Here is a 26,999-nt window from a genome sequence, read left to right as displayed (position 1 = left end):
TGACAGTAGTACAGTGTGGCTTATAATAGAACTGTAAGTAGAAATGGGGAGAGACAGGCCAGAGAGGCAATGAAGGGAAACATGGACTTAAGAGCCAGTGAATTTCAACCAGAGAGCACTCCCACTGGCACAACCACCAAGGAAGCCCTGCAGAATGCCCTACAGGAGTGCATGGGGTGAATGGAGGTGCAGGAAGTAAATTTAAACCAAACCCATCCCTTGTCTTGGCTTCTCTCTACCACTCAGCTTTTTTTTTTTTTCAATTATTTCTTTCTCACTGCATTCTAGCTTCCTTTGCATCTCAAATATATGATAAAATATGCCTGCCAACACCCTTTTCATTTATGCATTAACAGTCAGTTGTTACAGGGACAAATAGGCTGAGTTCTCTTTTTTTTTAGTTTCAGTATCCTAGGCAGGAACGTCACATGGTCAGATGAGCATACCTGAACTTTTAAATGTGGTTGGAGGGAATGTGCAACCTGCAATAGTAGACAGCTTCCACAGACACTGCACAGTTATGCAGAGAGGTGAGTTTATAGAAGCAGGAATGGTGAGAAGATTCCTAAGTATGAGAAAGGGTTCAGGACAGAAAAAGTTACGGGTGTTCACTTCATTGACACACAAGATTGTAATGACTGAAAGGTAATGGATGTAAAATCAAAGGGCATAGTGACATGCGGGTGTTGTTCGGTTGAGTTACTGTTGTTGAATTGATTTTAGTCTCTTGAAAAATGTAAAGTACTCACAAGGACCCCTTGTTTTGTCTTACTATGGCCATGACTACCTCCACTCAGCCCCCAGGCACACTCACTTTTCTGGGAGGTACAACAACTCCAACAGTTTATTGTCCTAGCACTGGCTGTCAAATTGATCAAAGCTTGAGCAATTAGTCCCATATCTGGAACTCCTCCAACTGGGACAAAAACAGAAAGAGGGTGCACAGAGTAGCTTCAGTTTAGACAGGACATGGGAGCTATTGGTAGATATGTTTTCAATGAGGATAAAGGCACATAGAAAAGCAACTTGTAACCTGGAAGACAAATGAAGGAGACTCAGAAAAAGAAACCAACCAGCTCCAGAACATAGTTCTGTGCCTGAAATCCAGCTGCCACTCAGTCCTTGGAGTCCATAAGATACTCCAGTGCTTTGTCACTAAGGTTGAGCTGCTGTTCAATTACTTGCAATCAAATCTGTCATTACAAATACTCCCTGTCCAGAAACCTTATTACACTTTTATCTACTCAAATTCCCTAACTTTTATGAAAAAGTTGTACACATCATCACTGTGAAGATTTATAATCAACATGCTAAACTTTTGTAGAATGACTACAGGTAGAACCCTAAACAATATCAGAGCTTTGCATAAAAATTGTTAACTATTCTAGATATTGGATTTTTAACTGTATAAGGTTATATAATGTGTCCACAACCCATCGAGGTTTTTATACATTGAAAGATTTCCTCTCTAGCCCTATAAAGCAGAGGAAGTAAGAAGGAGAACCAAGTCATATCACTTTCACACCTCTAGCCAGTAAATTATCAGAGATCAGTTTGAAGGACAGCCCTTCTGTGATGCTGTTATGGGAAACTGAATCATTTCTGTCCCTTTTTTCTTGAATGCCCTTGAGGGCCATACACACAAAAAGGGGATCTGTAACAAGCTTTTATGTCTGGAGAACAGTTTTACCTGACTCTAGCACAAAATGGAAGGTGGGAGGAGAAGGCATTTCTTCTCTTAAGGCTTGAGATGAAGAGAAATGAAACAAGTTCAGTATTTAAGAAAGACTTGGAGATCACAATAAAGAAAGAAAAATAATTGGAGACAGTCAATCAAAAAGTGTCTATTATGTGCCATCTTCATGTGGCACTGGGCTGGGTGCCTGACAAAGCAAACTGAGCCAAGGCAGTTCTTAACTTTAAGTTGTATAATCTAAAATTAAGCTTCAACATTATATGCAGGGCTTTGGGGCAACATGACAAAAGACATTTTTATTTCTAACAAGTTCTAAAATTATTTTTACTTCATGTGCCATTTTTCAAAAGCAATCCAGAATTTTGTTTTTGAGGTCATTTATTGCTGTCCCATAATTGCTTATACAGAAATTCCTATAATTTTAAATTGTTACTGGGAAACACACTTAAAGAATGTTAGAAACCCGCCATTTTAATAGAAGAAATATATTTTGAAAGAAAACATCTCCTCAGACCATTACAGCATACTGTTCACTTAGATCACAATGACTATATTTTAATCAGGTACCCATAAATACTACAATATTGAGAAAAAGCTTGGGTTCTAATCCTGACTCTTTCATTAACTACCTGGAAGGATTAGGGACATCTCTATTCTTTTTGTGCTCACATATCCTCATTTGAAAATGGCTAAGGCACTGTTGAATAATATTATATTCCAAAACATAATAAATATTTTTCACATTCACGTAATTTCCATATTAGTGATTCACATTCTTTACATTGTTTATTTAAAAATCTCTCTTTTGTACAGAGAGTTTATCCAACAGAAGGAAATCTGGAAACTCTAGCAATAGGTCCAACACTGGTACTAATATTCATGAGTTATAACAAGAATAACTCATTATAAGTGCATATTGTCCTATTTTTATGTGATATATGCAGTATTAGCTAAAAACATGGACTGTGTTTAAAAACTATTGTGTTTTCAGTGGTCCTTGCATAAGAGTGCATTATGGAAATAGAATGATTGGAGAAATGGTTGAAAATATTTATAGTGATTTTCCAGGTGGTGCATTGTGTGTATGTGTATGCATGTGTTTTATTTTCAATTTCTTCAATAAATGTTATTCTTAAAATAAGGGGCATGTAAATTTTAAAAGAATACTGTTCAGTTAGAATTAACCAAACTATTGGATTCAGTAATGCTCTTCCTTCCACCCATAACACATGGACTGCCAAAGGGCTGCCCAGTTACTGACAGGTTACTCCATAGGTGACTCAGGCACTTCTGCTTCCAGCCCTCTCCTCGAGTGGTGTTGCTTACCAGAGTCAAAGCCAGTTGTGTCTGCTTCTTTACTTGTGAAAGTCACTTGTACTTGTCATTGTAATTATGCAAATTAACATTATATTAAAAAGTGATGAGATATGATTATGAAAATAAAGTCATTCCTTTAAATGTTTCAGAAAGATTTGATTTTTAAAATGTTAAGTTAGATGTAAGAAAACTATAAAATGTTATGATAAAAAGTTAAAAATGCTTATGCTTTTAGATTGCTTTATTAAGTGTTAAGTTCTTAACTTTAATGAACACCAAACTGGAAATGTAAATGATATGTTATAGGTGTGTGGTCTATGCAAAAAAGAAGGTAAGGACCTTCATTCAGGAAATAGAACTCATGTTATTGGCCTCATCCCAAAAGCTTGGTGAATAAATGAACATTTATATATTTTAGATTAAAATAAGTATTTAAGGTATATATTAACTTTTCAATGATTCCTTACTTTCACTGCTTTTTAATTCTGTAACCAAATACAGATTCTAATCGAGTTAGATAAGAGAATTCCCATTATAACTATTTATTTACAAGCCCAAGTGTTAATCATCCTGTGGCCCCTTTCCTACTACCTATTATACTTCAATTTCAAACCCTTTCCTGCCAAATATTTATTTTATAATCAACCATATATAGATACCCTTTGAACTTAAAACCTGAAAGAAAACAGTCTGAAAACAATTATCTTAAAAGTTCCCATAACAAATCAGCCTTCAATCCTGACTATTATTCTAGGCACTGTTATTTGTATAGGGAATTCCTTTTTTGGTCAAGTCTATACATTCACCCAGGTTTGTAGCCCCACGCAGAGCTTAGTATTATTACTCTAGTTTATAGCTTTAGACAATTTTAAAAAGCAACAACACATATTCACCAAATTATGTAAAGTGTTACTATTTCCCAGAATGGTTTGTGGGGGAAAAAAGTACATATACATATAACTATTTAAGCACTTACTAATTTAGCAAATATTTACCTGCTATCTGTTACGCAAAAAACACTGAGGTATATTTGCACATTTACAAAAATACAGCTACTCTGTAAGGAAGCTTGATATGTCTATTGTCCTAGCTCTAGGAAAGATGTCTTTTGATTATTTTATTTTTGTTATGTGTGTGTGTGTTTTTGTTTGTTTTTGAGTTGGAGTCTCGCTCTGTCACCTAGGCTGGAGTGCAGTGGCACAATCTTGGCTCACTGCAACCTCTGCCTCCTGGGTTCAAGCGATTCTCCTGCCTCAGCCTCCCGAGTAGCTGGGATTACAGGTGCATGCTGCCATGCCCGGCTAGTTTTTTGTATTTCAGTAGAGACAGGGTTTCACCATGTTGCCCAGTGTGGTCTCGAACTCCTGAGCTCAGGCAATCCACCCGCCTCAGCCTCCCAAAGTGCTGGGATTACAAGTGTGAGCCACCACACCCGGATCTTTTGATGATTTTAAACCAATAGGTATAAAATAGACTATGTAAAAAGGGAAGTGAAATCTAATGGTACAGCTTAGAAAAATCCTCAGATAAAAGCATTTTTCCCAGAAAAACAATAGCAAATGATTTAATTTTTAAAAGATGGCCAAGAAAGACCAAAAGAAAATCAAAATACCATGGGAAACTCTCAAGATTTAGGTTAAAGGTTATTTTAATCTACAGTTAATATCTCAAAAACTTTTCATGATTTTCTACTAAAATTGGTACACTGAAACAATGCCTGACATATTTTCTCACTATATGTCTTCAACAATGCATGGTTGCTAATGACAGCATTTGCTCATGAGCCTTCCCTGCAAGAGAGAGAAAGCCCCTGGGGTGGAGAATTTTCTACAACAGCAGACCTGCCATAGCAGATCTGTCAGGGTGAGTCAGACAGGCATTCTGCTCCCTAAGGATGACAAGAAAACAAATAAAAATAAAAGAAAATGCAAACATTTTCATAAAAGGCATTTGGCAAATTAGCAGCTGCCCTAAGGAATTCAAAGCAAGGGCAGAAACTATTAGCACTTCATTCACAAAAATGTTTTGATTTCTATATTTCAAATAGATAAATTAAACCATGTATTGTCTTCTGATAGTTCTGCACAAATATAGATTGTGGAAACTTGGCCAACATTACAATGATTTCATTCACACACAGCTCATGCTCCTTTTTCATTTTTTTTTTTTTTTTTGATACAAATACTTGTCAATTTCTACTACTGCAAGGCACAGTGCTAGGCACTGGGGAATGCAAGGATGAGCAGAAACCAACAAGGACTGTATCTCCATCTTGCAGAGCCTACACAGTTTAATGAGGATGCGGAGGCAGGCATAGTAATTAAAAGTTCCTATAAGCACGTGAGAAATTGCAATGGGCACAAATCTGAAGGAGAGATATGTGGTGCTTAGAATCTATGAGTGGAGTATCTTAACTAAACCAGAAATTGAAAACAACTTCTATAAAGAAGTTCTGAAGGACCCTTAGATATTAACTAAGCAGGGAGGGGAAAGGTTATTGTGGGCAAAGGAAACACCCATGTCCTAAGGCATGGTGGCAGGAAACAGTATGATCAGTTGAGGGGGCTGAAAGGAGGTCATTGTGGCTAACGTGGAGAGTGCCAAGGCACTGTGGCATGAATGCGGCTGAAGACATGGGGGATCCACATCCTAAAGGGCCTCAGAGGCATGATACAGAGTTCTATCTCCACCCTGAGAGAGAAATAAAGTCAATGAAGCATTTAAGGGGCGTGTGTCTGCGTGTGTGTGTCTGCTTGTGGGGGTGTCATGCTGTTTGAGAGACATGCCATGATCAGATTTGTTTTTATTCTGTATTTAATCAACTCTTAATTTTACCAACAGACAGCTATCCTTCTAACAGTTTCTGCATATGGTAAGAATAATTGGGGTTGAATACAAAGTGGTTTTACATCTAGACTGTGGAAAGTACAAATAAGTCTACATAAAAAGAAAATCACAAGTTTTGCAAGTTTTTATATGTAACACAGTGCAACTGAATGACTTTTTAAAATGTACAATTTGTATTCAGAGATAGTATAATTTGCTATTCTTAACATGAAGAGAATCAAGGAAAATTGCCTTCCTACTAAAACCAATTAAATATTTGAATCGCCTTTAAGGATGTACATTACACTCAGTATTTTACACAGTAAAATATCCTGTACCCACCAGTATTAGTTACCTGCAAAGAGGAATAGTGTCCCCCTTTTTTCCTGGGAACTTAGGAATAGTAAATGCACAAGAGGTTAGAAATACAAAAATTCTGAATCCATTCTGGGTATAGCATGCTGAATAATGCACTGAGTAATAACACACAGAATGACAATAACAATAGCTTGCTGTTATGAGTGACTTTAGTAATAAAAAGAAATCAACTCATAGAATATTATCATTTCAAGTCAATCTCGTAATATAGCAATATACCTATAGAATTATGGACAAAATTATACATGTCATAACATTCCAGTTTTTAATTGATGGAGTGCATGTTATGTGCTAGGTGTTTCCAACATTTCATATTATCTTTGTGAGATAGTTATTTGCAGGAGGGGTACTCACAGAGCTTGACAACCAGGCCTGCTGAAGCCTGAGTGTGAGTAATAGAACCTCACTTCATCCCACCTCCATGTAAACACTCAAGAAGGTGCTAATTTTGTTTTGCAGTAGTTATTTGCACCTAGTGAGGAAGCAGGCCTGTAGCCAGAGTCTCCAGAACAGCCTAGCTGATACCATGAGGAAAAAGAAAAAAAAGAGAAAGGCAAAGGAAGCTTCTCCTACCTGATGGTGTTCTTGCTCCATTTAGGCAGTATCATCTGAAGCTATGTAATTTCACTGCAATGCTGAGGTCACATGAGAAGTCACAACTGCCTCTGAAACCTCACTGTGCTAACTCCTGTTTTACGTGTCTGTTCTCTGTTTTTTCTGCCTCTCTGGTTTCCTAACCATTTGCCATTAAAATCTTCTGTCTGTTGACTGCATTTCCATCCTATTGTGACAATATAGAAAGTATTACACTCATTTTATAAATAAAGACACTGACGCCCTAAGCATAACAGTCACTCATCCAAATTAACCAGTAATAATATTGAGGTTCTAATAAACACAACTGTGCCCTTTGCATATGTAACCGTTAGGAAAGGGCAAGAAGGCTGAAGACACACAGGGTGAAGAGAAACAAAAACCAATTCTATAAATGTGTAATCATGACACTGTGTGGAGAAAATTTAGGTTGTTTCTTTTGATATTACACATGAAAATCATATATGATAATATGAATATGTTTATTTTACCATCAAATAAGCTCTATGACTACAGGAAATGTGTCTATTTCATTCACCTATTTAAGGCCAGTGTCAAGCAGAGCCCTGCATGTCATAGTCACTTAATACTTCAATTTTTAAATTTTCAAATGCCCATTGATTTAAATTATTTCATTTCTTCAATAAGGTGAAAAATGTAGTTTGGTTATTTGAGGACTATAAGTGATGTTTCTGTGAGGGTTTCTTGGATGATACTAATATTTAAATTGGTGGACTTTGATCAAAGCAGATTGCCGTCTGTGGGTGGGCCCCATCCAATCAGTTGAAAGTCTAAATAAAGACTGCCCTTCCCAAGCAAGAGAGGATTCTGCCAGCAGTCTGCCTTTAGATTTCAACTGCAATACCAGCTCTTCTTTAGACCTCCTGCCAATTTAGTGAGCCAATTTGTCCAAGTAAATTTCTCTCTCTTTCTACACACACATACACATGAACACACACATACAGCCTATTGGTTCTGTTTCTCTGGAGAACCCTGACATAATACGATTAGTATTAGCATAACTTTTTAAGAATATGGGTATTTCAGTATAAACAATCTTAAATGATGTACAGACTATTAAGATGGGGTGGAAAGAACATGAAGTAGAAAAGTCACAGGGCCAGGTCCAAGATTTCTCTATTTATTTATTCATTCACTTATTTATTCATTATATACTTTCTGAGCATCTATGATAACCCCAGACACTGTTCCAGGAGCTGAGGGTACAGTGGATAAGGAGGTTGACCAGCTCCTTCCTCTTATGCTTGTTTAAAACTAGTGGAATAGATGAAAAATATATAAGTCAACAATTGTGTTAGTCAGAGTTCCCTAGAGAGACAGAACTAATAGGATATATGTATATATGAAGAGGAGTTTATTAAGGAATATTTTCACACAAACACAAGGTAAAGTCCCACAACAGGCCCTCTGCAAGCTGAGGAGCAAGGAAGTCCCAAAACTTCAAAAATCGGGAAGCTGACAGTGCAGCCTTCATCTGAGGCCAAAGGCCCAAGAGCCCCTGGCAAACCACTGCTGTAAGTCCAAGAGTCCAAAAGCTAACGAACTTGAAGTCTGATGTCAAGGGCAGGAAGCATCCAGCACAGGAGAAAGATGAAGGCTGGAAGACTCAGCAAGTCAAGTCCTTCCAATTTCTGCCTGCTTTACTCTAGCCACGCTGGCAGCTGATTAGCTGGTGCCCTCCCAGTTTGAGGGTGGGTCGGCCTCTCCCAGTCCACTAAGTCAAATGTTAATCTCCTTTGGCAACACCCTTACAGACACACCCAGGATCAATACTTTGCATCCTTCAATCCAATCAAGTTGATACTCAATAGTAACCATCACAAGTAAACAGACGAGTTACTTTCAGAAAATAAAGAAAAAATAAAACAGGCAGGTATGATACAGAATTCTTTAGAGTGGGTAATCAAGGAAGGCTTCTCCGAAGAGGTGACTTTTGAGTGGAAAGATGACTAGAAATAAGAAGCCAGCCATGCCAAGATCTGGAGTCAGAGCGTCTCAGGCAGAGGAAACAGCAAGTACGAAGGCCTGGAGGCAGGAGAGTATTTGCCCAGAGTACCTGATACAAATTCCTTGGCCTCACTGAGCCATGGTTCTTCATCTGTAAATTAAGGGTGATGAGACATAAAGAGTTGTTGTTAGAATGAGATAATGTTTATAAAGTCTGAAGCACAACTATGGCATATAAAAGAAACTTGAGAAATGGTCATTATTAAGGGAGTGTAGTAGGAAGATATAATTTAAACTGGGAGCAGGCGAGCATACAGAAATGACTTTCAAGGACATTGGAACTAAACTTTGAAGGATGAACCAGAGGAACCAGAGATTGTCAGATGGTGAAGGAGGAGAATATTCTAAGCAACATTAACAACACACATGTACACCATGCACGCACACACATGCGTGGGCATGCACACACACACATCACTCATATCCTTACTTCACTGTGGTTTTGTTGCTGGTGAGCAGGTACAGATTCTTGACTTCACCGCACAAAAGAATTTGAGAGCAAGCCTAAAGTAAGAGTAAGTAAAGTGTATTGCAAAGCAAAAGTACACTCTGAGAGGCAGAGCAAGCTACTCAGAGGGAGACAGCAGTTAGTGCCTCAAAGGAATTCCTTTTATGGAAGCTGTACATACATTTTCATAAAATACGACCTGGGAAGGTCAAGTATGCAAAGGCAGACCTGCTGCTGGAGCACGCGCTTAGCTGTAACACACATCGCATGTATGATGCCCTAACACAAATCGTGTGTATCATGAGCATATAAAATCTCCACCTACGGGTGCTTTTATTATTATTATTAAAATGAGGAAAACGTTACTAAAAGCTAAAGCTTGAGCCTAGTTGCATATGCAGGACACCAGAGAAGCCCCTGGCCACCCCCTTTCCTTTCTCGTTCCCCTTCCCTTCCCCCAAGGCAGGAATTTGTACCTAATAGCTTCTCTGGTGCTGATTGCTTGGAGAATGGGGAAATTCCATCAGGAATAAGAAACTTCTATTCTCTTTCCCAGGCCACACTGGATGTCAGGAACTTGTAACTATCTGGTTGGTGGTCTGCTGGTATCCTGCAGGACTGCTTACCTTGCAAAAGAGGTACTGATGCACACGAGGATGCAAGGGATGTAGAGCTGTGTATGGAGGGCCCCGTGGGGCTTCACACAAGGGTGCGTCCGGAATTGGTGGGTTCTTGGTCTCACTGACTTAAAGAATGAAGACGTGGACCCTCGCGGTGAGTGTTACAGTTCTTAAAGATGATGTGCCCGGAGTTTGTTCCTTCAGACGTTCAGATGTGTTAGTAGCTTCTTCCTTCTGGTGGGTTCGTGGTCTCCTGGGCTTCAGGAATGAAGCTGTAGACCTTCACAGTGAGTGTCACAGCTCATAAAGGCAGTGTGAACCCAGAGTGAGCAGCAGCAAGATTTATTGCAAAAAGTGAAAGAATAAAGCTTCCACAGTGTGGAAGGAGACCCGAGTGGGTTGCCCCTGGCTGCCTCCGCAGCCTGCTTTTATTCCCTTATCTGACCCCACCCACATCCTGCTGATTGGTCCATTTTACAGAGAGCTGGTTGGTCTATCTTAGAGTTGATTGGTCCGTTTTGACAGAGTACTGATTGGTGCGTTTACAATCCTTGAGCCAGACACAGAGTGCTAGATGGAAAAGTTCTCCAAGTCCCCACTAGGTTAGCTAAACACAGTTAGCTAGATACAGAGTACTGATTGGTGTATTTACAAACCCTGAGCTAGACACTGTCACAGAGTGCTAGTCCTCCAAGTCTCCACTAGGTGGTTAGCTAGTTACAGAGTACCAATTGGTGTATTCACAAACCCTGAGCTAGACACAAAGTGCTGATTGGTGCATTTACAATCCTTGAGCTAGACACAGAATCACAGAGTGCTAGTCCCCCAAGTCTCCACTAGGTTAGCTAGGTACAGAGTGCTGATTGGTACACATACAATCCTCTGGCTAGATATAAAAGTTCTCCAAGTCTCTATCCAGTTTAGGAGCCCAGCTGGCTTCACTCAGTGGATCCTGCACTGGGAGAGCAGGCAGAGCTGCCCCCCAGTCCCGAGCTGCCCCTGCACTCCTCAGCCCTTGGGCTGTCTATGGGAGGGGGCGACGGAGCAGGGGGTGGCACCCCTTGGGGAGGCTCAGGCCGTAGGGAGCCCACCGCAGGAGGAGGAGCTCAGACATGGCAGACTGGCGTCTCGAGCCCTGTCCCGCGGGGAGGCTGCTAAACCCAGTGAGAATTTAAGTGTAGCACCTGCGGGCCAGCACTGCTGAGGGACCTGGTGCAAACTCCGCAGCTGCTGGCCCCGGTGCTAAGCCCCTCAGTACCCTGGGCTAGCAGCGCTGGCTGGCCACTCCATGTGCGGAGCCCGCCCAGCCCGGCCTGTACCTGCCAGAACTCGCACTGGCCTGCCAGCACCCTGGCAGCCCCGGTTCCTGCCCGTGCCTCTCCCTCCACACCTCCCCGCGAGCAGAGGGAGGCAGCTTCCCCCTAGCCAGCCCAGAGAGGGGCTCCCAGGGTGCCGTGGCAGGCTGAAGGGCTCGTCAAGCACTGCCAGAGTGGACACCAAAACCAAGGAGGCGCCGACAGTGAGGGCTGCTAGCACATTGTCACCTCTCAAGGGGACAAAGTCAGTATGGCCGCTGATATGGTTTGGCTCTGTGGCCCCAACCAAATCTCATCTCGAATTATAATCCCCAGGTAACAGAGGAGGGGCCTGGTGGGAGGTGATTGAATCATGGGGGCCGATTTCCCCCTTGCTGTTCTCTTGATAGAGAGTGAGTTCTCTTGAGATCCAGTTGTTTAAAAGTGTGTGGCACTTCCCCCTTCTCTCTTTCTCTCCTGCTCCTCCATGGTAAGACCTACTTGCATCCCTTTCGCCTTCCGCCATGATTGTAAATTTCCTGAGGCCTCCCAGCCAGGCTTCCCGGACAGCCTGCAGAATTATGAGTCAATTAAACCTCTTTTCTTCATCAATTACCCAGTCTCAGGTAGTTCTTTATAGCTGTGTGAAAATGAACTAATACAGCTCCCTAATCTTACTTATCCTGCCTCAGTTTGATTGTTGTGTTTAAATTAAAATCACCCTACTTTGAAATTATAACAAAACCACAAAATTTTATTAATTTACATGCCAAATCTTTCAAAACTCATAGGTCTACTTTATATAGCTCGCAATGCAGAAAGGAAAAAGGAAAAGAGAGAGAAAAATATAGAATATGAATGGCAGAGATAAAAAGCCAAGAGACACATGGAGAACAATGATAGAGGAAGTAAGTGAATGAAGAGGCATCCAGGAAGGAAGAAGCGTGTGGATTTAGGGAGAGATGGAGATGATGGTAGAGGGAAAAAGAGGCCAAAAAAGGCGGAGGAGGAGGAAGCCGAATCATCCAGTTGTCTGGAGCTGAGCAGACTAGGCAAAATGGCAGCATGCTAACCTTGAAAACATTCTGGAAAAAATTGCTTAATAAAATGTATGTATTAGTTTCTGAAAAAATTATCTTTGACATTTTGACTGAAGGAATTCATGTTCCTCATTCAATATGGAAGCAAAACAAAATGTATTTCCATGCAACAGAAATATTTCTCACATAACAATTTTTTAAATTCAAGAAACCAGGAAGGAACTTTGCCATGAGAAAAATGGAAGTAATTTCTACTGGCCTATCACTCATAAACTATTTTTCTTCCCCATTTCTTTTCCTTTACTTTCTATTCCACCATACTGCCTTATCTGGTCATGTGTGTATCTCTCTCTCTATTTAATATATACTTTCATTTTTCTTTCTTTTCCCTCAAAACATACATTCCCTCTTCAATCATTTTGTGAATGTTTGAAATCTATTAAAACATACCATCGTTGGCTGGGCGCAATGGCTCCTGCCTGTAATCCCAGCACTTTGGGAGGCCGAGGCGGACAGATCACGAGGTCAGGAGATCGAGACCATCCTGGCTAACACGGTAAAACTCTGTGTCTACTAAAAATACAAAAAATTATCCAGGCGTGGTGGCGGGCACCTGTAGTCCCAGCTACTCAGGAGGCTGAGGCAGGGGAATCCCTTGAACCCAGGAGGCGGAGTTTGCAGTAAGCTGAAATCACACCACTGCACTCCAGCCTGGGTGACAGAGCGAGACTCCATCTCAAAAACAAACAACAACAACAAAAAATATTATTTCAACATGATAACCTATGTTTACTGATTATGTTTTTATTTATTCCTGAGAAAAATTAATGTGAACTGTTTATTTTATCACAGCTCAATATCAACCCTGATTTTATTGTTAGCTCATTGCTAAAACTAAGAAATGTCCATTGACTTGCTGAAAGCAATAGCATAATGCTTCTACTTTTGTCATTAATGACAGTGATTGTGATAGATGAGCACCTCAAAATTTCTGTGTGTAAACATAGAACTAACTCAGAAAATTTTTCTTTAAAAAATATACCCACCTGTTATTAATATAGTCACTACGTAAATAGTTACTCTGTCTTAAGATAGAGGAGTATGCAACCTCAGTATCATTGTTTACTAAAAAAAAATTTTCATGCTATCCATAATGCTTTTAGTAAAAAAGGGAGGCTCATAACAATTGTAGTGCAAATTAAAGCCGAATTTAAAAAAACACATAATTCTAATTGTTGAATTCCAAAAATAAATAGCCCAAATCATTCTTTAAAAAGTGCAGAGGCAGTTCAAACATCAGCATTCCAAGATCATGAAAAAAAATCTTTTTTTTTTTTTTTTTTTAGAACTCTCTAAAGATATGTGAAGGAAGGGATCCAGAATCCAAAGTAAAAGCCCACCACATGTTCACAGCTGTGGCATCTTCCACCTCCTAGAATCTTACCCAGGAGTAAAGACTTTCCTAACTCAGCAGCCTTAAAGACCTGCCCAGAGGAAGCTGGTCCAGAAGGCGCTCTCCTGGTTAGTGTAGTTTGTCCAGTCCCTAAGGCGACTTGAGATTGTAGGCTGAGAGTGCATTTGGATGGGTTTACTAAATGGAAAGCCCTCTTTTTTTTTTTTTTCTTTAAGTTCTGAGTGGATGCTGTAACTTTAGTCTCCCTCCAAAACTATTTGGAATCTCTGAAAACCTTCATAAACTCAAGAAAGGACCTAACTATGTTTCTCATGGTCTCCAAATGCAGCATTGCCAAGATGCTGCTTGAACTTGTAGGGTGTTTTCTCTGACTGGGCTGCCTTCTGGCGCCTGATTTTTTTCTGCAAGATTAGTTCAGAATACTGTGGGGAAGAGCTCCCTCGCCTGGCTCGCAGAAGGTAATGCTACTGGGTACGATTGCCTGAGTAGGCTAACTGCTTCCAGAAGCCAAATTGTTTAATTTGATCACGTGAAGTTTTCATTTTAGTTTGGAGAGATATTTTCTATATTTATAGTCCTTGATTTGTAAGTCCAAGTTTCATATATAAACAAATGCGTAATTAAAACATCCATCCTAGATTGCTCGTATAAACAAAATGTATAATTTGCACATTGACTACAGATTTTCTTCAGAAAAACAACAATTACTTCATATGTGAGTTTGGAACTAATAGAAATCTGTTCAGCTGTGATTTATGTGCACTTCCAAACTGAGATTGTTACAGAGGAAATTGTGGCAGTTAATCAACATGCAAATGATATGTTTATGTATGACTTAAAATGAATTTTGACAGAAGTATGAATGCCAAATTTAAAGCTTTAGCCTTGCAATGAAAATTACACAAACCACAGAAAGATCTGACTTACCTATAGAAATATTGAAGTCAAGAGTTTTAATTAATGCTTGCCAGATTAATACTTTTCACTTGTTGATAAAACTCAAAATGCTAGAAGTAAAAAAACACTTTTGTACTCAAAACCTTTTCCGTCACCTTCATCTACAACATGTTATATTATTCATTCTAGTAAACAGTTTTTAGGCATGTCTTCAGAATTTAAATGAGTATATCTATGATATGGTTTGACTTTGTGTCCCCACCGAAATCTCATCTTGAATTGTAATACTATAATCCCACGTGCTGTGGGAGGGACCCATGGGAGGTAATTGGATCATAGGGGCTGTTTCCCCCATGCTGTTCTCGTGATAGTGAGGGAGTTCTCATGAGATCTGATGGTTTTATCTGACATTTCCTCTCCTGGTACTCATTCTCTTTCCTGTCACCCTCTGAAGAGATGCCTTCTGCCTGATTGTAAGTTTCCAGAGGCCTCCCCAGCCATGCAAAACTATCAGTCAATTTATTTTCTTAATAAATTATCCAGTTTCAGGTATTTCTTCATAGCATTTCTTTTCTTAATAAATTAAGTATTTCTTTTCTTAATAAATTACCCAGTCTCAGGTATTTCTTCATAGCATTTCTTTTCTTAATAAATTAAGTATTTCTTTTCTTAATAAATTACCCAGTCTCAGATATTTCTTCATTGTATTAGTCTGTCTCAGGTATTTCTTCATTGTATTGTAATAGACTAATACAATCTAAGTGGCCATACTGACAGAATTATTTTTCTCTGTTTATGAATATTTGAAGAAGTACTACAGTTTCTGAATCTCAAACATAAAAGTTCTTTTCACATTTATTAGGAACTTTACAAGGTTTTAAATAAAAGGAAGCAGTTGGTATGAAAAAGCGAGATGAAAACAGAAACAAAAAAGTAATTAAAGCAATTCTCAGTAATGTCCCTCACCTGTGCTTTATTTAATTCTCATACTGAATTGAAAAATCCTCAAATTAGTATGAATTAACATTTAATGAGTGTTCCACAAGTGTTAGTTACTATTATATAGTAGGCACTGTGCTGATTGCATTACATTCTTTATCCCCTTTAAACCTCAAGACTTCAAGGAAATTTAAGAAAATTGAGGCCAAAGGAGTTAAATAACTTGACCAAACTCACACTGCCAGGAAGTGGTGGAGCTGTATTTTCAACCAAGGTCTGGCTCTAGACCCCATAGTATTAACCGCCACCCTATACATTTCAGACTAAATGATTTATTAACAGCTATGATTTCTCTGACAACGTTTTGCCATTTCTTGAGTATACCACTGGTTAATGAATTTGGTGTGGAACTGAAGTTAGAGTTCACAGAGCCAGGATAGCACATAAAATGCCAACAAGAAAAGAGCCCCAAAAGGAAAAATATTAGCTTTGGATGTGAGAGACAACAGAGCATCAAAAGGGGATAACTAGAATGAAGACAAGTGAATTTGGTCAGATCTGGGCATAGATTAACTTAAATGACAAGGCTTCAGTATAGAGAATGGGATGGGTGTAAGAAAATTCTGTATATATACACATATGTATATATAGGTATATAATGTAGTTATGAGGAGAAGAAAAAAATAGTAATCAAAAAGTTGAAGGTGGAAAGAAGGAAAAGAGAAGAAAAAAAGGAGAATAAAATGTATTTAGAACTTTCCACAGGATAAGCATTTTTATGTCACTGCATGTAATTTTCATATTAACTGCCAAGCACATAGTAACTCAGAATACTTTTTCTCATTTTTAAAGATGAAAGTACTAAACAACATTTTGGAGAAGACTTACCTAATAGACTCTGAAGAGCCAAGACTTGAACTCACATCCTTTGATTCCAATGCTGTCCTGTGGGTTTAAGCAAAAAGAGGGAAGGAACTACAGAGAAATATCCTAGATGATTTTGAATAGATATCATTTGGTTTCTATACTGAAAATATTTTGAATATTACTTATAGTTGTGACACATATTTATTAAACAAAATGGAAAAAAAACATTTTCTAAAATTTCCTCCTGTTTGTTGCATTCATTTTGAGAGAAAAATATTTATACTTTTCTTATGAATTGGAATGCATTTTTATAATTCTGAAAATGAACTTTTTCATTTTTGTTTTTACCATCGTAGAAAAGGAGAATTATGCTTGAAATAGAGTCTATCAGGCATTGGTATAGATCCCTTTCTGCATCATTTGGGTCCAAAGGAAGAGGAAAAAGGATAAATCGTGACCAGCTAAGAGATCCAATAGATTGGAGGAAATTAGGAGGTGCACACTTTTCATTTGGAGATACTATTTTCTTTGTTTTGATTTACAGCCCAAAAGTATCTAAGATAGGGGTATATGTGTGTGTGTGTGTGTAACCTGGAAAACATTAAGTCAGGAGTATGCACCATGGTCATTGTGTCCTGGGCACCAGATAAGGTCCCAGTTCCCCAGATGGTGAGCGCCAAAGGTTACAGTGAGATCTCCGCTTATTCCCAGATACACTTGCTATGAGGTGGCAGGTTAGATTTGCTCTTCTTTCGCTCCTCTTCTACTTGCTTTATATGGGGTAGCAATCTCCCAACGTTTGTGAAGAGTGACTGTCACTATTTTATATTTAACTGCACTGGTGAAGAGTTTATTTTCCTTTAAAAATGTTTTTATTTTTGTTAAATAACTACTTTGTCATTTTAATGGCAATCTGCATAGACGGAGTTAGATATGTGCTAATGTTGTCATCTTAAATCTAAGTTAGTTTTGAGGGAACCATCATCACACATTTTGAATAAAGTTAACATCATCCAAAACTAACACATGTATGTGGGAAATCCTTCAAGTGATTCTTTTTTGCATATTTGCAAACCTAGAGTATATCTCAAAATACTCTCAAGTACATAGCCTTGTATTCATGCAAGAATCAGATTTTAAGTGAGGGATTTTATTTTCCTTCAAATAAATGGATTTAATGTTTCTCTTAATTGTGTGTCACAAATTGGACTAAAATCTCACAGGGCCTGCCTATACAGGAATCTAAACAATACTAGTTTAGGGGAAAGTAAGAATTTTTTTTTTCTTTTAGGTGTTTATTCAAATAACACATGTCATTCAAGGGATTCATTATTAAGTCATTCAAATTATTTTAAGGAGGAAGTCAAATCCTATACAAACCAATAAATTGTAAGTAAATATTTATGAAAGTTCATTTCACTGCCCATGGGAAGGTCACTATTCCTCTTTTACTCAAATTTTCTATATTACTAGGGGAGAAACACTGAAGTCAATGGATAATCAGTATGTGCCCACGAAGGCTGGAAATCATGTTTTTTGGAGACATACATCTACAACCTCACAACTAATCCAAAAGTCACAGACACACACTTGTTGATTGCACTTCCTTTCCTTTCTCAAGATTTCCATTTTCTTCTTTTTTTTCTCTTTTTCTTCTTTTCTGTTCCTCATCTCCACATTTCTTTGTTCTATTTAGTTTTTTCTTCAGGTAATCTCTCAGGTAATCTCAGTTTTTCAAGCATCTTTATTGTGTATTTTTCTGTTAGTCTCTCTTCCCTTTTATATAATCTGACATTTATTCTTTCTCATTTTTGTCCATTATATTATCTGCCATTTCTATCTCCTATTAAAGCAAACTAAATATGGCCTGAGAAGGACTCTATACTTCTATATTTGTGTCCTTGTGGATGAAGTCTTAGTCAATCCCTGCAGCCATATTTCAAACAGTTATACACTGCAGAGCGTTCAAACTGCATTCAATAAGGCAAACTCCAAGCTGTAACCAATCCAGCTGTTTCTTTACCTCACTTTGGATTTCTGTACCTCACTTTACTTTTTTTGCCTATAACTTTGTTCTGGCCATGAGGGATGCCTGGAGTCTCTCTGAATCTGCAGTGATTCTGGGGGGCGTCTCGATTCACGAATCGTTCATTGCTCGATTAAACTCCTTTACATAGAATTTGGCTGAAGTTTTTCTTTTAATACTCCTGTCCTTATTGTCCCCATTCTCTCCTTTATAATTCCAACCACCCACTTTATCCCTCTCCTCTTTCCCCCAAGGATAAAGCACTCCTGCAATTCCACTTTACCTCCCATGATAAGTAGATTCCACTGTTGTTTTTTCCTTTGTTCGTTTTTCGTTTTGCTTTGGCAATTCTCTTTCTTTCCCAAGGAATAGAAAACATTTAATTAAGAAACAACATTCAAATTTATCATTTGCTCTAGTAAGTATGATTGGCATTTTTAACTTTTATCAAAATGATATTTTAACCTTATAAATGAATTATACATACACACACACACACACACACACACACACGTTAGAGCAGAGCTCTGTCTTGTTGCTGATGAGAAGTATTTTGTTCTCCATTATAAAATGTACTCTTTCTCTGAGACACACATCATGCTTCTTTGACATAAGCCAGCCTTCTCTTTATTGCCATTGTCTTAAGTTTCTGATCATACCTCCATGTTTGTCAAGGAGTAGATTTCTGCTTCATCCTGCGTGAATTCAAACCCTCTCTGCTCCCATCACTTCCGGTAACTTTTACCATCACTCTCAGGAAGCCCTTGCATCTTTTCTCTCTCAGAAGCAGACTTCCACCTGCTTCACTTGAACGTCTCTCAAGTTAGATACCCAGCATGGTCCTCCTACTGAAACAAGAGTGCCAGCTATACCATCAGAACATCTTTTTACATGCCTAGCTGATTTGGCTCAAAATTGAGGAGTAGAGAGCCCGACTCTGAAGTGAAAGCAGAAACACTGGGCAGTAAATGATAAAATTTGCTTTGCTCTCAGTGGTTTCTGACAACCCCATGGCAGGATTGGGGTGGAAGGAGGAAGGAGATAAAGCCTAAAGCCTTAATACAGCGTGGACCCCAGAGTACTAAACCATCAGAGCAAAGGTGAATGAGAAGTAAATCCTCTCCTTTAGAAAAGGATCACAAAGAAATATGTCTGTCCAGAACTATACCTTCTTAAAGGATTTATAAACATTATCAAGCTTTCTCGTGAGTCTTTAGTTCAAATTATCAGCATTTTTCTTGTCTGAAGAAAGTTTGAGGGGAAATTTTAAGTTAAGTTAGTCCTGGCTTTAGTTTTCTAAAAAACAGAACTTCAAGATATTGAAAAGATAAACCTTAAAATAAAGAAACCCAGAGAAAGCATTATACAGCAGATGTATAGCTGAAAAGCGAATGATTGAATCTGCAGGGAAAAGAAATTATCCAGAATGTGAAAGAACGAGTAAGAAAAGTAAATGACAGAATAAAAGAAATATTCAGCTATTCAAAGTTCCAGAAAGAATACCAGAGACATTGGAAGAGATGGCGGCTAAAGCTTTTCCAGAACTGTTAAGGGACATCAGTATTTAAATTCAGGAAGCTCTATGAATCCCAAGCTGAAAACGATTAACACCTAAAACCATTATAATGAAATTGCAGGGGCCCCTAAGGGCAAATAAATTATAAGCTATAATTTTTTGCTGTCAATGATGTCACTGTCTGCAGTCAGGTAGAAGACCCTGAATTTCCGGTTTTACAGCATCTATTTTTGGAATGAGAGGCCCTCATGATTGTTGCATCTGTAAATCCTGGTTTGTCTCTCCATCCCACTTTCATCTGCCCCATACCACTTGTTAATAGAAAGACTAACTCCTGCAAACCTATAGTTTCATTCTGGCTCCAGTGAAGTCCTGAAAATCCAGAATCTCAAATACAGCATCTATCTAAAACAGGGTAGAGACTCAACATCTCTCGTTCCCAATGCTGCTCTTTGTGATCCTCTAACTTTACTTTTCAATCTTTGGTGCTTGTCTATGTCCGTTGCATATTCAGCTGACCTCTCAGCACATGCCTCATTTTTGTTTCTCTTTTGGAGCCAAAGGATCATCATTTCTATGAAGCAAAAACGGGACACAAAACTGTACAGGTAGAATGACCTTTAACTCCACTCAGCACATATGAACACACACACACATACACACACACAGGCACACATACTTGCACACATTTCCAAAGGGCTGTTAATGTTAGGATAGGAGAAACCACTGGTAGGACATCAGGAGAACTGAAATTTAAAGGAATAATAAAGTGATGAATCAGCAGAGGTTAACTCAGGTAAAGAGATGTCAAAGATATAACTTGGGTAAGAGCAACTACTCTACTAATGAGCTTCCATCTGGGAGATGTCAGAATAATGTCACTGAAGGAAATTTTTCTGTTTCTTCTGAGTAATAGAGACAAGTTCATTTAGTATGATGTCGTTTAGTCTATACAAACTTCTATTCCTTCTTAACTCTCTCATGAACTGACCTCCTGGTAATTCTCTTCAGTGAAAGCTTCAGGTTCTGATTCTGCCTCAATCATCATTTTACAATTCAAAAAAAAAAAAAAAAGTGGAAATCTCATGCAGCACTACACCTTGTTTACTTGGCTTTCTGTCTCCAGTGATCTTAGTGATCTTCCACTTTAGTTACAGACACTCAATACCATACACTGGGCTTTATCATCACCTGTTATTTCTCCACCTCTGAAATCTTAACCTGAAAGTTCACTGTTTGAGTACAAATTCTTACTCTTCCAGCTACTCTTCCAGCCCTTTCATTCTGTTACTTCCATTAAACCTTAATTTTTACTTCATAGCAATCTCAGCTCTTTTGAATCCACTTCTATGAAATTCTTTTGATATTCACATCCTTTATAACTCAGTTTAGACCTCAATGCTTCTTCTCTTATATTCCAGGTCCTACAATTATACCTCTTAAATATTCCAAGAATCTCCACTCTTCTCTCTATTTCCATTATCACCACCCCAGTTTAGATCACCATTACCTCTCACAGATTACTCAGTAATATCCTCACTGTCCTTCCTGATCCTAATGCTTCCAAACTCCCTTCCCAACTCATTCTCTGCACTGCAATGAGAATTATCTGTCTATAATGCAAATATGGCCATGCCATTCCCTCTTTGAAAGCACTTTAATGACTTCTAGTTGCTTCTGGAATAAACTACATATTCCTAAATATCAGTTACACATTTTTCATGATCTGGGACCTGCTTTCCTCACAAGCCTCTCTCTTAACCTTCTCATTCTATCCCACCCAATATTTCAATAGCCTGAGCTATGTTGGGTTTACTGAATTTTCCATGCCCGTTCCCACCTCTAGGCTTTTGCACATGTTTATTCTTCTTCCTGAAGCAGGATCCTGTACTTCATCCTCTTCCCATGTTACCCTCCCGATCGTAATCATTCCTTAAGTCTTGCCTTAAGAGAACACATCTCTCAGGAAGCTTTCCTTCTGCTCTGAGTTACGCAACCTTCCCCATGTACCTGTACTTCCCCATCACAATACTTCATATAGGATCTCCCAACTGTCTCTTAAATTGTTTGCATCTCTCATTAGATTGAGATAGGTGAGGCAGGGATAGTATCCTCACAGGATATCACAGAGTCTGGACCACATTAGTTGCTCAATAAGTATTGAATGAAAGAAAAAAAAAATTCCAACTCAGAGAGTCAGATGTGGAGAAATTTAGGAGAAATAACCTTCAATCAGGATACTCATTATGAAATTAGAGGATTTTGATTAGATTATATACCTGAAGAATATGAAACGTTATCCACCATCCTGGAAGGTTCCTGGAAAAAAAATCATGTTTCTAAAATGATTATAAAATTTTCTTTATATTAAATTAAATGTGTATTTATAATCTACAAATTATACACTTTTATCTACACTGAGATTTGCACATGTAATCTCCACACTAGGCACTATAAATTATTGTCCTGATTTTAAATCAGCATTTTTTCTGAAGAGTTTCCTTCTTATTTGCCTCAACACAATGGAAGGTGATCCAGAGGAACGAGAAACAGTTTTACATCAAATCTCTCATGACTTGCCCAATGATGTACTGCAGGTCTCACTGGGCTCTCTACATTTCTGACAGATTCTCCATCTTCCTCAAAGCACTGGATTTATAGAAATAATGTATATGCCACAGACTTGTCTCCTTAAAACCTCAGTGCTAAATGTGCTTAGGCCGTAAATATCTGAGTTGACAGAGGACATTGATATTCCCCATGCCAGTCTCTTTTCCTATAAAAATGGAAGTGTCAGATTATGATAATTGTCTCTCCATCAGATGCCTATAAAAAACAAATCGAAGGAACATAAAAGTTAGCAAGAAGTATGTAAGAATAAAAAAGAAAATAGCAAGCTGTTAAGCTATCCAAGGCTTTCATAACTGCTGTCATTTTGATAACATAGTTCTTAGAGATCATTAGGCCACATCCAGCTTCCCCCAGCTGACAAGTCTGAGGTTCCTGCTGCTCTCACAATTGAGTGATGTGTCTGTATGAACAAGAGAACAGCCTTGTAAGAGGCTTTGTGTTTTTCATAACCACAGGAAAGTTGGTAAGATCTATCTACATTAATAGTTTCAAACATGGATGATCATCACGATTGTTGGGAGGGGGGAGGAATTGTTATAAATTTCTAAATCACATTCCCAATATTCTGGGATCCACTAGGGTCTGTTTTTGTTCATTTGAATATTTTTTTTTCCTTGTTTTATTAAAGTAAAACCTTACACACAGTGAAATGCACAGGTTTCTTTTCTTCACCCCTTTAAGTCAGTTAATTATTTATTATTAGCAATCCATTTTAAGTCTTTATTTATTTATTTATTTATTGAGACAGTGTCTCACTCTGTTGCCCAGGTTGGAGTACAGAGGCACAATTATGACTCACTGCAGCATGGATCTCCCAGGCTCAAGCAATTCTCCCACCTCAACCTCCTGAGTAGCTGAGACTACAGGCATGTGCTCCCACACCTGGTTACCTTTGGTATTTCTTGCAGAGATGGTGTTTTGCTCTATTGCCCAGGCTGGTCTTGAACCCCTAGGCTCAATTAATCCTCCAGTCTCAGCCTCCCAAGGTGCTGGGATTACAGACATGAGCCACTGCACCCGACCTATTTATCTATTTTTGGCTTTTAGCTACACCTATCTGGATTGTTTTTAGTAATTTACGTATAATTACCATATGCATCTTTAAGTTATCACAGCACTTAGAGCTAATATTTAGTCCAGCTGACTTAAAATGCTAGAGCTTAACCCCATGATCCTATCTATTCCCATTTTCTGTGCGATTATTGTTATAGATGTCAAAGCCATATACACTATAAAACCCATGATACAACCTTATCTGATTTTTTTGATATCAGTTGCATAGCATGCTGACTATAGGTAATAGTTGAGTGCTGTACATTTCAATATTGCTAAGAGAGTAAAGTTCGAATGTTCTTATCACCAAAAATGTTAATTATTTGAGGTGATTAATACATTAATTAGCTTAAACATTCCATGCTGTATTAAAAAATCATAACATCACTTTGAACCCCATAAATAGATACAACTATAATTTGTCAATACAAAATTTTAAAACAAAAAATGCAGTTGTCTTTTAAAGAAATTAAGGGAGAAAAAAAGGATATTCTTTTAAATGCATTTACTTATTTATCTTTTCTTCTGCTCTTCAATCTTTCCTGAAGATCTGAGTTCTTTAGTCATTATTTTTCTTCAACCTAAAGAAAATTCTTCAGCATTTCTTACAGTGTAAGTTCTGCTCATGGCAAATTATCAATTTTTATTTGAAAAGTCTTTGTTTTGTCTTTGTTTTTGAAAGTTATTATTTTTGGAGATAAAATTCTAAGTTAAGATAATTTTCTTTCAACACTTTAAAGACTTTGTTCCATTGGCCTTCAGTGTTTTTGGTGAGAAGTCAATCATCTTTGAATCATTGTTTTCCTGTGTCTAATATTCCATCACCCTACCCCGACCTTCTCCCCACACACACCTCTGACTACTTTCAGCATTTCTTTTTGTTTTGGGTTATCAGTAGTTTTATTATGTTATTTAGCGTTTTATATGCATTACTCCTACTGGAAATTCTTGGAGGTTTTTAAAGCCTGAAGTTTGTTTTCAGCCTTAAAAATTCCCCACCATATTTAAGGAATTTTGGCTATTATATTTTTAATATATATTGTTTTCCTCTTTCTCTCTTCCTGTTAACTGGAATTACAAGTATACACACATTAGACGGCTTGATATTATCGCACATATCTCTAAAGGTCTGTTCCTCATCTTCAATGTATTTTTTTCTCTTTGTTCTTCAAATTGGATAATTTATATTAATCCATCTTCAAGTTCAACTGACTATTTCTTCTGCCATCTCTAATCAACTGTTAAGCCTATCATGTGACATTTTTCTTTCAGATATTTTAATTTCTAGTTTTAGCATTTACATTATGTTCTTTTTTTATAGTTTGCATTTCTATGTTCACTCATTATGACCATTTTTCCCTTATTTATAATAGTGGTTTTAACGGTGTTGTATGCTGACTCCAGAACCCAATTTGTCTCTGGGTCTGCTGGTCTGTCTCTATCGACTACTTTTCCTCCTGATCCAGTGTCATAGTTTTACTTTGCATATTTTGTGATGTTTATTATAGGTTAGAAATTGTGGATGATATTTGGGGGAAATGTTGGATTCTGTTATTGTTCTCTGAGTAGTATTTTTTTTTTTTGATAGCAGGCAATTAAATTACAGGCTGCTCACCATAAACTTCTGAAGGCTTGCCTTACATATCATTAAAGCAAGCCTATTTTCATATCTTAGGTCCAATCTCATAGAGTAAATTCTGTGTTACAGTCTTTAATCTGAAAGCATGGTGTTTCAATAGAAAAACCAAAGGTGTTATTTATCAAGCCCTTCTAACTTGTCATGACTCACACTCCAAATGTTTGTCTTCCTTGTTGTGGACAGTAGCTACAATCTCTGTGAAGCCTTTTAAACTTTTAGCTATTGATTTCCACTCAGCTTCTTGGATTCTCACTTATACTTACATAGTCAACAAGGGATTGAGGAAAGTTTATATTTCTATTGTGGTGCTCCCTCCTCTGTAACTCTTTCCTTACTGAAGGGAAATTCTCAGCCACTTAGGTTGTCCCTTGGCAACTCAAATAAAAAACACTGTAGCTTTCTGCTTGAGTTCTTGCTGCCCTGTACTACACAAACTAGAATGGAAAAGCAAGATCAATGCCGTTATCTTATGTCAAGGGTCAATTTCTGATTTTGGTTTTTCTCCAGTCCTTAATTTTTTTCCTTCAGATTTTATTATTGTTACCTAGGACATTGGGGGAAGGATATTAATGGAATATAACCTACTCCGCCATTATCAGAAACAGAAAACCTATTTGTTTGGCTGATCATTTTCAAATAAAGCTCCTCTTTTTTTGTTCCTTAAACATACATTTTTTTTGTTCCTTAAACATACATTTATTTTAAGCACCTCCCATGTGCTGGACACTCTTCCAGACTGTGACAATGCAGCAGTGAACAAAACAGATGTATTCACCATTCCTAAGGAGGTGAAATTCTAGTGTAATAGGAAGACAGAAACATACATAAATATAAAAGATACTATCAGGTTAATAAGTACTATGAAATAAATAAAACAGAAGAAGGGGGTGAAGAATGACAGAACTAGTATTTGGACAGGATCATTGGAGTAAAATCTCACTAAAGAAGTTGCTATGTGACCAACCTGGGCAACATAGTAAGATCCCATCTTTAAAAAATTGTAAAAATTAGCCAGGCATGGTGGCTCATGTCTGTAGTCCCAGTTACTCAGGAAGCTGGTGTGGGAGGATTGCTTGAGCCCAGAAGTGCAAGGCTGCAGTGAGCTATGATCTTGCCACTGCACTCCAGCCTGGGCAACAGAACAAGACCTCATTTCTAAAAAATGAAATAAAATAAAATGCATTTGCTATGTGAGCAGAGACCTCAATGGAGTGAAGAATCCATCATGCAGTATTTGAGGAAAGTGTTCCAGGTTAAACAATAGCAAATTTAAAAACCTTGACAAAGGTGTTCGGCAGACATGTTTTCGAAATAAGAGGGCCAGTGTATCTGGAGAAGAATAAAATATGTTAGATGAGAGGGGCTGCCCCAGCTGGATCATATACAGTTTTGTAAAGAGTTTTGATTGTAATGAGTGTGATGAGAAGGTAGTTTTGAGCAGGCAAATGATAGAATCTGGTTTACATTGTGAAAGGTGTGCCCTGGCTTCTGTTTGTAGAATAGATGGGAGGGGAACATAATGATTTTCCCCGGGTGATTGTAATGATTAATAGGTTTGGGAATATGTTTCTGCATGATGCAGAAACTGGAAGCTGCTGCCTTGCTAGCCTGATATTTCAAGTGTGGTCCAAACTAGCACCATCGGCATTCTAAAAGCTTGTTAAAACTGCAGAATTCAAGATCCACCCATAGAACAACTAAATCAAAATTCACATTATTTCCTCTTGGAATTTCTATTTCCACCTAATAAAATCTTACCTATTCAACAATGACCA

The 26,999-nt window shown here is 38.0% G+C and overlaps 1 long non-coding RNA gene across 1 annotated transcript; it reads right to left on the bottom strand.

The window, feature by feature from the left end:
• Positions 1-4,630: 4,630 nt before the first annotated feature.
• LOC105474933 (uncharacterized) lies at positions 4,631-19,308 on the bottom strand. The gene is made up of 4 exons (XR_983018.2): positions 19,045-19,308; positions 16,381-16,437; positions 9,270-9,343; positions 4,631-4,901 (listed from the first exon to the last, which is right to left on the bottom strand). It is a non-coding gene; the product is annotated as an uncharacterized lncRNA (long non-coding RNA).
• Positions 19,309-26,999: the final 7,691 nt, after the last annotated feature.

This window comes from Macaca nemestrina, chromosome 4, assembly GCF_043159975.1.
Source record: "Macaca nemestrina isolate mMacNem1 chromosome 4, mMacNem.hap1, whole genome shotgun sequence".
Taxonomy (NCBI): Eukaryota; Metazoa; Chordata; class Mammalia; order Primates; family Cercopithecidae; genus Macaca; species Macaca nemestrina.
Note: the sequence above shows the minus strand (reverse complement) of the source record. Positions and strands in the feature narration are given on the sequence as shown.